The 14,803-nt window shown below is 44.2% G+C and overlaps 1 protein-coding gene across 2 annotated transcripts in view; it reads left to right on the top strand.

Annotated features, from left to right (window-relative positions):
* Positions 1–14,803, top strand: part of BFSP2 (beaded filament structural protein 2) — an 82,346-nt gene that overhangs the window by 39,068 nt on the left and 28,475 nt on the right. The window lies entirely within an intron of this gene.

Raw genomic sequence — 14,803 nt, 5'->3', positions numbered from 1 at the left:
TTCACTCTTTCGGTTTTTCCATTTGACTGAGGGTGATATGCAGAAGAAAACTGTAATTTAATTTGCAATGATGAACATAAAGCCCTCCAAAACTGAGCAACAAACTGTACACCTTGATCAGACACTATCTCAGAAGGAAGTCCATAAAGACGAAATATCTCTTTGATAAATATTTGTGCTAATTTGGGGGCTAATGGAATTCGAGCCAAAGGACAAAAATGAGCCATCTTGGTAAAACGATCCACCACTACCCAAATAACTGTACACCCCCTAGACTCAGGAAGATATGTAATAAAATCCATGGAAAGATGGGTCCATGTTTGGGTGGGAATGGGTAGTGGATGGAGAGGGCCAACTGGAGACTGCCGGGAGGACTTATGTTGTACACACTTAGAACAAGAACGTATAAACTCTTGGACATCTTTTTTCATGGAAGACCACCAATAGGAACGTTGCAAAAATTAGTACATTTTACGAACCCCTGGATGTCCAGAGAAACGAGAATTATGAGCCCAGGAAAGAAGTTTACCTCGTAACTCTGGTGCCACAAATATCTTCCCAGGAGGAGGATCAGGATATATGGAAATTGAAGAAAAAGCCAGAGGGTTTATTATAGGGTACCTTTGATCCTTATTTTGTTCTTTCTCTTCCAACATTGAGCGTGAAAGTGCATCTGCCTTTTTATTCAATGAACCTGGACGATACCTGAGGACAAAATCAAAACGAGAAAAAAAGAGTGCCCAACGAGCTTGTAGTGGGTTCAGACAATGGGCAGTTTTCAAATACAACAAATTTTTATGGTCTGTAAAAATAGTAACAGGGTGCTTTGCGCCTTGTAATAAATATCTCCATTCCTCCAAAGCTAACTTAATAGTTAACAACTCTTGGTCCCCGATGGAGTAATTACTCTCAGCACTAGAAAACTTTCATGAAAAGAATCCACAAGATACTGTTCTCCCATCTGCAGCCACCTGAGACAAAATGACCCCAACTCCATAAGTGGAGGTATCCACTTGTAGCATAAATGGCTTCTCAACATCAGGTTGAACTAGAATGGGGGCTGCGGAAAATGCATCTTTGAGAGTCTGAAAGGCATCCAATGCCTCAGGGGACCATACTTTGGGATTAGCCCCTTTTTTTGTTATAGCAGTAATTGGAGCTACAATCGCTTTGATAAACTTTCTGTAATAATTGGCAAAGCCTTAAAATCTCTGAATAGACTTTAATGAAGTGGGCAAAACCCAATCTTGAATAGCCTTTAACTTCTCAGGGTCCATCTGAAGTTCAGAACTGGAAATGATAAAGCCCAAAAAGGGACTCCAAAAACACACTTGGAGATCTTACCATAAAGCTTATTAGCTTGAAGACAACTTAATACCTCTTTAACATGGGTACGATGATCAGAAAGATTCCTGGAAAATATCAAAATATCATCAAGATAAACAATAACAAACTGATAAAGTATATCTCGGAAAATTTCATTCACAAACTCCTGGAACACCGCAGGAGCATTACATAAACCAAAAGGCATGACAAGGTTCTCATAATGGCCATCTCACGTATTAAACGCAGTTTTCCTCTCATCACCCTCTTTAACTCTGATCAAGTTGTAAGCTCCCTTTAGATCAAGTTCAGTAAACAGTCGAGACCCCTTAACTCTGTCAAACAATTCTGTAATGAGAGGCAAACGATATTTATTTTTTACCGTGTTCTCATATAGACCTCTAAAGTCGATACATGGACGAAGACCACCATCTTTTTTCTTTACACAGAAGAAGCCCGCTCAAGCAGGAGATGAAGAAGGCCTGATAAACCCCTTTCGTACGTTATCTTGCACATATTCCGACATGGCTTAAGTCTCAGGAACAGAGAGAGGGTATACTCAACCTTTGGGTGGCATTTTACCAGGAATAAGTTCAATAGGACAATCCCAGGGACGATGCGGTGGGAGTTTGTCTGCCGCCTGCTCAGAAAAGACATCAGCAAATTCATGATAAGGCAGTGGGAGAGAAGGTGGAACATCTACTTTCACTTCAGCCAATCATACCACAGGAATCAAACAATTTCATTTGCATTTAGGACTCCAAGAAAGAATTTGAGAACAAGTCCAATCATTATGAGGGTTATGAAGAGTTAACCATGGTAAACCAAAAACTATATCATACATAGAAATAGGTAATACCAAAAACTCTAAACTTTCTTCATGCAAAGCTCCTACCCTTAACTTCATAGACTTTGTTTGATGCGTAACATATCCATTAGAAATTCTAGTCCCATTAACTGCAGAAAGGGAAAAATAACGGGTTAATTTGACAACAGGAATTTTTTAATTTCTGAACCAAAGACAATGAAATAAAATTGCCAGCTGCTCCAGAATCTAGCACTGCAGAAAACTCTTGACACGAAGAACCAAAATCAGGAATGCTCGCAGAAATTAAACAATCCTTTTTGCTGGAAACTTTAGAAAGTACCCCTAGTTTGACTTCCCCTCCATCAACTAGGGACGATCGTTTTCCCAGCCTTATTGGACATTTAGCCAAGAAATGTTCTGAGGATGCACAATACAAGCACAAATTAGAACGCCTCCTACGTTGCTTTTCAACTTCAGACAATTTAGCTTTATTAATTTGCATAGGCTCATCAGATGTACTATGAAAAGAGCGAGACTGGGGAAGAGAACTTTTAGCACACTCAGAGCGACTCCTCTTAACCCCTCGTTCTCGCATACACAGATCAATTTTAATAGTCAATTAAATTAACTCATCCAAATTCTCAGGAAGATCCCGAGTCACCAACTCATCTTTAAGTCTCTCAGAGAGACCATTCCAATATGCTGCTCTTAATGCCTCATTATTCCATTTAAGTTCTGCGGCTATAGTTTGAAAACGAACCACATACTGACCAACTGGAGCTGTTTCTTGCTTTACTCGCAAAATATCCACAGACGCGGCCACTGATCTTCCAGCTTCATCAAATATCCTTTTGAAAGAAGAAACAAAAGCTTGGTAATTAGACATTAAGGCATTATTTTTCTCCCATAAAGGAGAGGCCCACTCAAGAGCAGTACCAGACAATAATGACATAATATAAGCCACTTTAACACGGGAGGTGGTAAAACTTTGAGGTAACAATTCAAAATGAATCTCACATTGGTTGAGAAATCCTCTGCATGTTTTTGGATTACCTTCATAAAAGGTAGAAGTCGGTAAACATAAATGAGAAGCAGAAACCCCTGATGTACTTGCAACAGGAATCTTAAGTTTATCAAGATGTGTGGAAAGATCCTGTAGACATTGCAAAACTTGAACTTGAGTGTTTTCCTGTACTTCCAAACGAGCGGTCAAACCCTGAAGCACCTGTACCCCAGTAGCCTGTTCCAGATCCAGATTCATTTTTAGTTCTGTACAAACTGTCATGGCTGCCGACACTTGAGACTCCTGGGAGGAGGCAGGCCTACTAGGCACAATAAACTGGGGTGGATTTAGGAATTACCTTTTCATGAAATCTCGATAGCACAGAATAAAAGTAAATAGAATTTATTCACAGGAGAAATATAATAGCAACGTCTCACATAAAGTCTCAACAACACTGAGGTTCACATAAGCAATAATGGAGAAAACCCCCATATAGTCTTTAACACAGAAAAGTTAATATGGTAGGGAACCCCAAGTCCAGTATGAGGCCAAAACCTCAGGATGGTATAGAGGAGCTTCACCTGGGTGGAACCCTATAGTGATGGAGATCCGGAGTAGAGTGAGCCCTGTGATGCGGTGAAAGATGGAGCAGGGTTGAGCCCTGTGATGCTGTGAGGTTGAAGCAGGGTTGAGCCCTGTGATGCAGTGAGGTCGGAGCAGGGTTGAGCCCTGTGATGCGATGAAGTCGGAGCAGGGTTGAGCCCTGTGATGCAATGAAGTCGGAGCAGAGTTGAGCCCTGTGATGCAGTGAGGTCGGAGCAGGGTTGAGCCCTGTGATGCGATGAGGTTGAAGCAGGGTTGAGCCCTGTGAAGCAGTGTGGTTCCAGAACAGGGTTGAGCCCTGCAGTGTAACTAGAATCCGGAGCGGGGTTGAGCCCCGCGATGCAATGAAGGTTGAAGCAGGGTTGAGCCCTGTGAAGCAGTATGGTTCCGGAACAGGTTGAGCCCTGCGGTGTGACCTGAATCCTGAACGGGGTTGAGCCCCGCAATGCGGTGATGATATCTGTAATGGTGCAGTTGCCAACTATAACGAAGATGGGTTCACGAGTGAGAGGCAACATGCAAAGTAAATAGTGCAGCAAAAGGTGGAGCAAAAAGCACTACTTAGGCAATGACTATGCTGAGCTCTGTAGTGCGGCTGGTAACTGGCATGAGAAGTTTAGCTGGAACATGAGAGGAGATATAGCAAAGTCCACAGCAACCCACAGGCACAGCAGGGATCTGGCAGGAGTCCAAGAAAGACCTGAAAGTAACATTGCACAGACACTGAGACTCAGTTAGTAACAGGCTTTATACTAGAGGTCTGTGATCCATAGGAAGTTCAGAACATGTGACCCAAATGGAATCAGGTTTGAAATAATGAGCAATCTTGGAATCCCACAACCTGACAACACCTTGGAAACAGATGATCACTTTAACTTTCTATTCCCTGTATGTGAAGAACTCCAGCAAGCAGGATAGCTCCTCCAATGACTACAAAGGAACTTTGGAAAAAGTAATCTATCTTTATGTACTGAAATAGTCGCAGTCCTGACACTGGCTCAAATCACATTCACATTCAATGCAGGAGGAACTAGACACACATCCACCAGATCAGTGCAGTGTTCTTTAGTTTCCATGGGATATGGGAACAGAAAACCCACCAGAGTGCTCCTGTTAACACTACAACACCGAATATAGCATCTCACCTTTGATCGTGATGTCGCTAATTGTACCCTGGAGGACTGGCAACATGTGGCGTGGTCTGATGAGTCATGGTTTCAGTTATTTTAGGTTGATGGTAGGGTTCTTTAAAATGTCTTGCAACAGGTTGGTCCTGCTCTTTGCCCACCCTGATGGCAGATCGGTGGAGCGCCATGCACTGTTTTAAAGATCCACACATTAAATTTACTTGGAACATTGATGCACCAAAATCATTATCCACTTCATCCTTCTCTCTTCCCTTCAGCTTGCTCTGATAGAGCTATAGTATGCTGCCACATACTGTAGAAACCAGCACTGAACGGATAGTATTCCTTGGTCTGGGTATCATGCTTAGAGGTATGTACTGATTGATTTTTTTTATGCATTGCATTTGTCCCCTTCTGTTTTGTATATGTTTTGTAATCAACACTAATAAGGAATCTATACAAAAACAAAAGTGTACTAGATGGTCCGGGAGCAGACATTGCCGCATGCACCTGTCCACGAGCTGCGCTGTTCACTCACCAATTGTTTACTCTGTGTGCCATGGGCCGAACGGGTACCCACTGACATTATCGAGAGGTGCCGCTGTGCACCTGACGTCACGAGGTGCAGCTCCGGCAGCGGGTACACGATCACATGGACTTTGGTGAATTGGTGATGGGTATTTAAGGTAAGCTTGTCTGTGTATTCTCATGACTGATGACGGTTTGAATAATAAACCGAAACGTTGCTATAAGCACAGTTGCTATTGATTTCATCTTTATTGATCCTGGAGTGCCTCCTTGTGGTATCGTATATGTGTTATTTACTGGCAGAGCACCCGGTGCAGGTCTACAGGAAAAGTGAGTGCTGGATCAGTGACTGGTAATATATTTATATATATATATATATATATATATATATATAGCAAAACAAAAGATAATGGCGGCACTCCACGACTGATGAAGGTTTAGATAACGTTTATTCTGAGTTCCAACGTTTCGGGCGTCTGCCCTTCGTCTGCGATATGCCCGAAACTTGGGACTCAGAATAAACGTTATCTAAATCTTCATCAGTCGTGGAGTGCCGCCATTATCTTTTTTTTTTTGCTATATGGGACCCGGTGGTCCATGAATGGCACCCACGCCATCTACCTCATGTTATCTATCGGGTGCCGGGATTGAACTCTCTCTATAAATATATATATATATATACAGGGCCGGATTAAGGGCAGGGCAACAGGGGCGGTCGTCCTGGGGCCCCCACTCATTGGGGGCCCCACACACTGTTCCCGATCCCCGTCCGCTACTACTTACATTTAACTGTCCCCGCTGCTGTCCTCGGCAGCTCAGCTGAGGCTGCCGAGGAGACTCTCTACATTGTGACAGTCTCGTGAGATTATTATGTAAAATCTCGCGAGACTGTGGCTGGCAAGTCTCAGAGAGAAGAGCCCAGAATGCCTGCCCTGCAGTGCGTGGCGTGCGGGGCATAGCAGCTTAGTCGGCCACTCAAGGAACAATTCACCCTGCTTCAGCATTTCCCCAGGCGGCGGGCTGTGGAGCTGAGGGCTGAAGGAAAGGTAGCCCGCTGTCCCACCACCGCACACATTATTATAAATATATTAAATGAGCGTATATATGCATGTGTGTATATATATATATGTGTATATATATATATATATATATATATATGCACACTGTATACATACACATACTGTCTGTATGTATATAAATGTGTGTATGTATATATATATATATATATATATATAGTATAAATGTATGTATAGAAATATATATACTATATATACACACATAGATTTATACTGTCTATGTATATATATATATATATATATACACACATATATACACACATAAACTGTCTATCTATCTATATATATATATATATATGTGTGTGTGTGTAAATATATATATATAGTATACACACGCATATACTATATGAATGTGTGTATGTGTATATATATATATATATATATATATATATATATTAGGGGTGAGCGGGTTCGGATTTCTGAAATCCGAACCCCCCCGAGCCCCCCCGATCCGAGTCCGATCCGAGTCAGGCTCGACTTTTCCCGCCTGACTCGGATCTGAAATCGAGGCAAAACGTCATCATCCCGCCTTCCGAGTCTCGCGGGTTTTGGATCCTATATAAGGTACCCGCGTCGGCGCCATTTTCTCACTCGGCTGTGGACAGTGAAGAGGGAGGGTGGGAGTTAGGGCTGTGTAGTGTAGTGTAGTGTAGTGTAGTGCTGCTGTTGTCCACTACTTCAAAGTCCATAGGGGCTGGCTGTGTTGTGCTGTGCTGCTGTTGTTAATAGGGGCTGTGTCCACTACTTCAAAGTCCATAGGGGCTGGCTGGACTGTGTTGTGCAGTCAGTTCTCCATAGGGGCTGTGTCCACTCCAAAGTCCTGTGCAGTGTCCCAGTCCTAAAGGGGTGCTGTAGTGTTGTCCAGGGGGTGCACTGTCCATCAGGGGTGCTCCCCCCAAGTGCTAAAAAAATAATATATTTTCTGTGTTTGTGAATTGTGTGCGCAGTAGCCGCACGTGCATCAACAAAGTAGTGCCAAGCGTGCGCCTGTGTCATAAGTAAAGGGCCGGCTGGCTTGACCGTTAAGGGTGCTGTAACCCCCAAAGTACACTCCAGTCCAAAACAAAAAAAAAATAATTTTCTGTGTTTGTGAATTGTGTGCGCAGTAGCCGCACGTGCATCAACAAAGTAGTGCCAAGCGTGCGCCTGTGTCATAAGTAAAGGGCCGGCTGGCTTGACCGTTAAAGGGTGCTGTAACCCCCAAAGTACACTCCAGTCCAAACCAAAAAAAAAATTATTTTCTGTGTTTGTGAATTGTGTGCGCAGTAGCCGCACGTGCATCAACAAACTAGTGCCAAGCGTGCGCCTGTGTCATACGTAAAGGGCCGGCTGGCTTGACCGTTAAGGGTGCTGTAACCCCCGAAAGTACACTCCAGTCCAAACCAAAAAAAAAATAATTTTCTGTGTTTGTGAATTGTGTGCGCAGTAGCCGCACGTGCATCAACAAAGTAGTGCCAAGCGTGCGCCTGTGTCATAAGTAAAGGGCCGGCTGGCTTGACCGTTAAGGGTGCTGTAACCCCCGAAAGTACACTCCAGTCCAAACCAAAAAAAAAATTATTTTCTGTGTTTGTGAATTGTGTGCGCACTAGCAGCACGTGCATCAACAAAGTAGTGCCAAGCGTGCGCCTGTGTCATAAGTAAAGGGCCGGCTGGCTTGACCGTTAAAGGGTGCTGTAACCCCCAAAGTACACTCCAGTCCAAACCAAAAAAAAAATTATTTTCTGTGTTTGTGAATTGTGTGCGCAGTAGCCGCACGTGCATCAACAAAGTAGTGCCAAGCGTGCGCCTGTGTCATAAGTAAAGGGCCGGCTGGCTTGACCGTTAAAGGGTGCTGTAACCCCCGAAAGTACACTCCAGTCCAAACCAAAAAAAAATTTATTTTCTGTGTTTGTGAATTGTGTGCGCAGTAGCCGCACGTGCATCAACAAAGTAGTGCCAAGCGTGCGCCTGTGTCATAAGTAAAGGGCCGGCTGGCTTGACCGTTAAGGGTGCTGTAACCCCCCAAAGTACACTCCAGTCCAAACCAAAAAAAAAATTATTTTCTGTGTTTGTGAATTGTGTGCGCAGTAGCCGCACGTGCATCAACAAAGTAGTGTCAAACGTGCGCCTGTGTCATAAGTAAAGGGCCAGCTGGCTTGACCGTTAAAGGGTGCTGTAACCTCCAAAGTACACTCCAGTCCAAACCAAAAAAAAAATTATTTTCTGTGTTTGTGAATTGTGTGCGCAGTAGCCACACGTGCATCAACAAAGTAGTGCCAAGTGTGCGCCTGTGTCATAAGTAAAGGGCCGGCTGGCTTGACCGTTAAGGGTGCTGTAACCCCCGAAAGTACACTCCAGTCCAAACCAAAAAAAATAATAATTTTCTGTGTTTGTGAATTGTGTGCGCAGTAGCCGCACGTGCATCAACAAAGTAGTGCCAAGCGTGCGCCTGTGTCATAAGTAAAGGGCCGGCTGGCTTGACCGTTAAGGGTGCTGTAACCCCCGAAACTACACTCCAGTCCAAACCAAAAAAAAAATTATTTTCTGTGTTTGTGAATTGTGTGCGCACTAGCCGCACGTGCATCAACAAAGTAGTGCCAAGCGTGCGCCTGTGTCATAAGTAAAGGGCCGGCTGGCTTGACCATTAAAGGGTGCTGTAACCCCCAAAGTACACTCCAGTCCAAACCAAAAAAAAAATTATTTTCTGTGTTTGTGCATTGTGTGCGCAGTAGCCGCACGTGCATCAACAAAGTAGTGCCAAGCATGCGCCTGTGTCATAAGTAAAGGGCCGGCTGGCTTGACCGTTAAAGGGTGCTGTAACCCCCAAAGTACACTCCAGTCCAAACCAAAAAAAAAATAATTTTCTGTGTTTGTGAATTGTGTGCGCAGTAGCCGCACGTGCATCAACAAAGTAGTGCCAAGCGTGCGCCTGTGTCATAAGTAAAGGGCCGGCTGGCTTGACCGTTAAAGGGTGCTGTAACCCCCAAAGTACACTCCAGTCCAAACCAAAAAAAAAATTATTTTCTGTGTTTGTGAATTGTGTGCGCAGTAGCCGCACGTGCATCAACAAAGTAGTGCCAAGCGTGCGCCTGTGTCATAAGTAAAGGGCCGGCTGGCTTGACCGTTAAAGGGTGCTGTAACCCACGAAAGTACACTCCAGTCCAAACCAAAAAAAAAATTATTTTCTGTGTTTGTGAATTGTGTGCGCAGTAGCCGCACGTGCATCAACAAAGTAGTGCCAAGCGTGCGCCTGTGTCATAAGTAAAGGGCCGGCTGGCTTGACCGTTAAGGGTGTTGTAACCCCCGAAAGTACACTCCAGTCCAAACCAAAAAAAAAATTATTTTCTGTGTTTAGCCACACGTATATATCAAATTGATATAACATAAATGGAGGACCAAACTTTCTCCGATAAAAATAAAATAGAGAAAGATCAAGAACCACTTCCTCCTAGTGCTGAAGCTGCTGCCACTAGTCATGACATAGACAATAACATGCCATCAACGTCGTCTGCCAAGGCCGATGCCCAATGTCATAGTAGAGGGCACATACAATCCCAAATGGCAAAGTTCAGGAAAATCACCTTGAAAAAGACATTTAAATCAGCTGAAGAGAAACGTAAACTTGCCAATATGCCATTTACGACACGGGGTGGCAAGGAACGGCTAAGGTCAATCCCTAGTATGTTCATGACTAGTGGTTCAGCTTCACATGACGATGGAAGCCCTCCTCCCACTAAAAAAATCAAAAGAGTTAAGCTGGCAAAAGCACAGCGAAGAACTGTGCTTTCTAAGAAGATATCACAAATCCCCAAGGAGAGTCCAAGTGTGGTGGTGGTTGCGATGCCTGACCTTCCCAGCACTGGACGGGAAGAGGTGGCTCTTTCCACCATTTGCACGCCCCCTGCAAGTGCTGAAAGGAGCACCCACAGTCCACTTGCTGATATGCAAATTGAAGATGTCACTGTTGAAGTACAACAGGATGAGGATACTGGTGTAGCTGGCGCTGAGGAGGAAGTTGGCAAGGAGGATTCTGATGGTGATGTGGTTTGTTTAAATCAGGCTCCGGGGGAGACAGTTGTTGTCCGTGGGATGAAAAAGCCCATCACGGTCATGCCTGGGCAGAAGACCAAACATTCCACCTCTTTGGTCTGGCAATATTTCTATCCAAATCCGGACAACAACTGTCTTGCCATATGTACCATATGTAAAGGTGAAATAAGTAGGGGTAGGGACGTCAACCACCTAGGAACATCCTCCCTTATACGGCACCTGCAGCGCGTTCATAAAAAGTTACTGTCAAGCTCAGAAACTTTGGCTAAGACCGTAAGCAGTCCAGGGACACCTAAATCCCGTTGTCCTGTTGTATCCAAGAGCCTGCAAACCACATTGTCAACTCCCTCCTCATCAATTTCCTCCTTAGTCAGGATCAGAAGTAGTCCTGCAGGCCATGTCACTGGCATGACTGACTCTCCTATCCGGGATTCCTCCGGAGGATCTTGCATTGCTACGCCTACTGCTGCCGCTGCTGCTGTTGCTGCTGCTGGGAGTCGTTCATCATTCCAGAGAGGAAGTAGGAACACCACTACTTTTAATAAACAATTGACCCTCCAACAGTCCTTAGCGAGGAGGATGAAGTACGACAGCAGTCATCCTGAAGCAAAACGTATAACTGAGGCCTTGACTGCTATGTTGGTGTTAGACGTGCATCCGGTATCCGCCATTAGTGCAGTGGGATTTAGACAATTGATGGAGGTAGTGTGTCCCCGGTTCCAAATCCCGTCTAGATTCCACTTCACTAGGCAGGCGATACCGAGACTGTACAGAAACGTCAGAAAAAGTGTCCTCAGTGTCCTGAAAAATGCCGTTGTACACAATGTCCACTTAACCACGGACATGTGGACAAGTGGAACAGGGCAGACTAAGGACTATATGACTGTGACAGCCCACTGGGTAGATGTATCACCTTACGCAGCAACAGCAGCAGCGTCACCAGTAGCAGCATCTCAGAAACGCCAGCTCGTTACAAGGCAGGCTACGCTGTGTATCACCGGTTTCAGTAAGAGGCACACCGCCGACAACCTCTTAGAGAAACTGAGGGAAATCATCGCCCAGTGGCTTACCCCACTTAGACTCTCCTGGGGATTTGTGATATCTGACAACGCCACCAATATTGTGCGGGCATTACATCTGGGCAAATTCCAGCACGTCCCATGTTTTGCTCACACAATAAACTTGGTGGTGCAGAATTTTCTGAAAAGCGACAGTTGCGTGCAGGAGACGCTTTGGGTGGCCCGAAAAATTTCTGGCCACTTTCGCCATTCAGCGACTGCGTGCCGAAGACTGGAGCGCCAGCAAACACTCTTGAACCTACCCCGCCATCACCTGAAGCAAGAGGTTGTGACGCGGTGGAACTCAACCCTCTATATGCTTCAGAGGATGGAGGAGCAGCAAAAAGCCATACAAGCCTATACATCCACCTATGACATAGGCAAAGGAGGGGGTATGCACCTGACTCAAGCACAGTGGAGAATGATTTCCGTGTTGTGCAAGGTTCTCCAGCCCTTCGAACTTGCCACACGTGAAGTCAGTTCAGACACTGCCAGCTTGAGTCAGGTCATTCCACTCATCAGGCTTTCGCAGAAGCAGCTGGAGAAAGTGAAGGAGGAGCTAAGACGGAGCGATTCCGCTCGGCATGTGGGACTTGTGGATGAAGCCCTTCATTCGCTTTGCCAGGATTCCAGGGTGGTCAATCTGTTGAAATCAGACCACTACATTTTGGCCACCGTGCTCGATCCTAGGTTTAAAGCCTATGTGGTGTCTCTCTTTCCGGCCGACACAAGCCTGCAGAGGTGCAAAGACCTGCTGGTGAACACACTGTCAGCTGAAGCGGAACGTGACACGTCAACGGCTCCTTCTTCATTTTCTCACGCAACTGGGGCTGCCAGGAAAAAACTTAGGTATCCTAAGCAACCCGCTGGCGGTGATGCAGGGCAGGCAGGACCAACTTTGGACATCTGGTCCGGACTGAAGGACCTGGCAACAATTTCTGACATGTCTACTGTCACTGCATATGATACTGTCACCATTGACAGAATGGTGGAGGATTACATCGGTGACAGCATCCAAGTAGGCATGTCAGACAGTCCATACCTGTACTGGCAGGAAAAAGAGGCAATTTGGAGGCCCCTGTACAAACTGGCTCTATTTTACCTGAGTTGCCCCCCCTCCAGTGTGTACTCCGAAAGAGTGTTTAGTGCAGCCGGGAACCTTGTCAGCGAAAGGCGTAGGAGGTTGCTTCCATAGAATGTGGAGAAGATGATGTTCATCAAAATGAATTATCAGCTCTTCCAGGGAGACCAGCCTCCAGAAGGTACAGAGGGACCTGTGGTGGTGGATTCAAGTGGGGATGAGTTAATACTTTGTGAGGATGAGGATGTACACACTGAAGAGGGTGAGGAATCGGTGGATGAGGAGGATGAGGATGACATCTTGCCTCCGTAGAGCCAGTTTGTGCAGGGACACATTAATTGCCAGCTTGTTTTGTGGGGGCCCAAACGAACCTATCATTTCAGCCACAGTTGTGTGGCAGACCCTGGCGCTGAAATGATTGATTTGTTAAAGTGTGCATGTCCTGTTTATACAACATAAGGGTGGATGGGAGGGCCCAAGGACAATTCCATCTTGCACCTCTTTTTTTTCTTTGCATTATGTACAGTTTGGGGCCTAGTTTTTCTAACTGCCATCCTGTCTGCCACTGCAGTGTCACTCCTAGATGGGTCACGTGTTTGTGCCGCCCACTCGTGTCGCTTAGCATAGTCATCCAGCTACCTCGGTGCAACCTTTTGGACATAAAAACACTATTGTGAGGTGTGAGGTGTTCAGAATAGACTGGAAATGAGTGGAAATTAAGGTTATTGAGGTTAATAATAGCATAGGAGCAGAAAAACCTACAAATTCTGTGATTTTAGCTGTTTTTATGCTTTTTTTCAAAAAAATACAGATCCAAAACACAAAACGCAGAACCCAAAACACGGAAGGGTGGTTTTGGCAAAACCAATCCAGATCCAAAACACGAAGAAAGATCCAGATCCAAAACCAAAACACAAAACACGAAAAGTGGCCGGTGCACACCCCTAATATATATATATATATATATATATATATATATATATATATATACTTTATTTATTTATTTACATATATACACACACACACATTATATATATATATATATATATATATATATATATATATATATAAATAGCAATGCTGGTTGATACATTATACTTTTTTATAACATCGCCCATATAATCACTTTGATTTTATAGACTGGGGCCCCCACAAGTTTGTTGCCCAGGGGCCCCCACATACCTTAATCCGGCCCTGTATATATATATATATATTCTTTTATTACTTTATATAAAGTGAAGCAGCTAATGTTATAAAGCATTTACAAAGGGAATAATCATAAGACATTGGCATGAGTGGGTCCTGTACAAGTTACATCATCAGATAGCCATTGAGTGACCTTCCAGGAAACAGATCGCGGCATTGCCTGAACTGAGCACAGCATCGGCAGATTGGGCCGTTGTTTTGGTGGATTGGACATGGACTAATTTGTCACAATTTTGAAATCAGGAATGACATGAGGTATGTATTGTATTCTCATGGATATTGGGCAGCCCGTACAGTGTGGTGGGTGGTTAATTCCAAAAGCACACATAAATAGTTATATTAACTCCTTATATTTAAAAGTATTCCCTGGTGTTTATATCTGTTAATTATTTTAAGAAAATTAGAACGCAGTGACATTACAAAGATATTATTTAAAATACAGTAAATAAATAGCATTGCAGATATTACGGGGATTTATTACTGTTAGATGACATTTTCATGTGTGCTATAATTAGCGTACTAGCCATACTTGTTTCACTGAAAGGTCCTTTTTCTATAAACAAAGACCTGTTAAAGACAAGTCCCCGCTTGCCTGCCGCTGGCACAAGAAATACTGCTTAACACAAGAAGTACTGTACATGATTGGAATCGCACAATTTCATCTGGAAGAAACACTGGCCTTTTGATAACTAGTGTTTAAAAAAAACGGATAATGAAACTAAACAAACACTAATATAGAGTTTGTAAAATAAATAAATAAACAAACATATCAGACAAGTGCAAATGAATCTGAATATATTTCATTAAGCAACATGTAAGCAAATTATTTGCTGCCATATACTAACCTGTGTAGATACCTCTGTAGTATATTGCACTGTAAACATTTCACACACACCCCCCCCCCTTCCTCTTACCTTTCAGCAGCCCAGCAAACACTGCTGTGTGCTGGGCTGCAGTGGGA

Source organism: Taudactylus pleione, unplaced genomic scaffold (assembly GCF_031769625.1).
Source record: "Taudactylus pleione unplaced genomic scaffold, aTauple2 ptg000053l, whole genome shotgun sequence".
NCBI lineage: Eukaryota > Metazoa > Chordata > Amphibia > Anura > Myobatrachidae > Taudactylus > Taudactylus pleione.
This window is presented reverse-complemented; position numbering and strand designations above follow the sequence as displayed.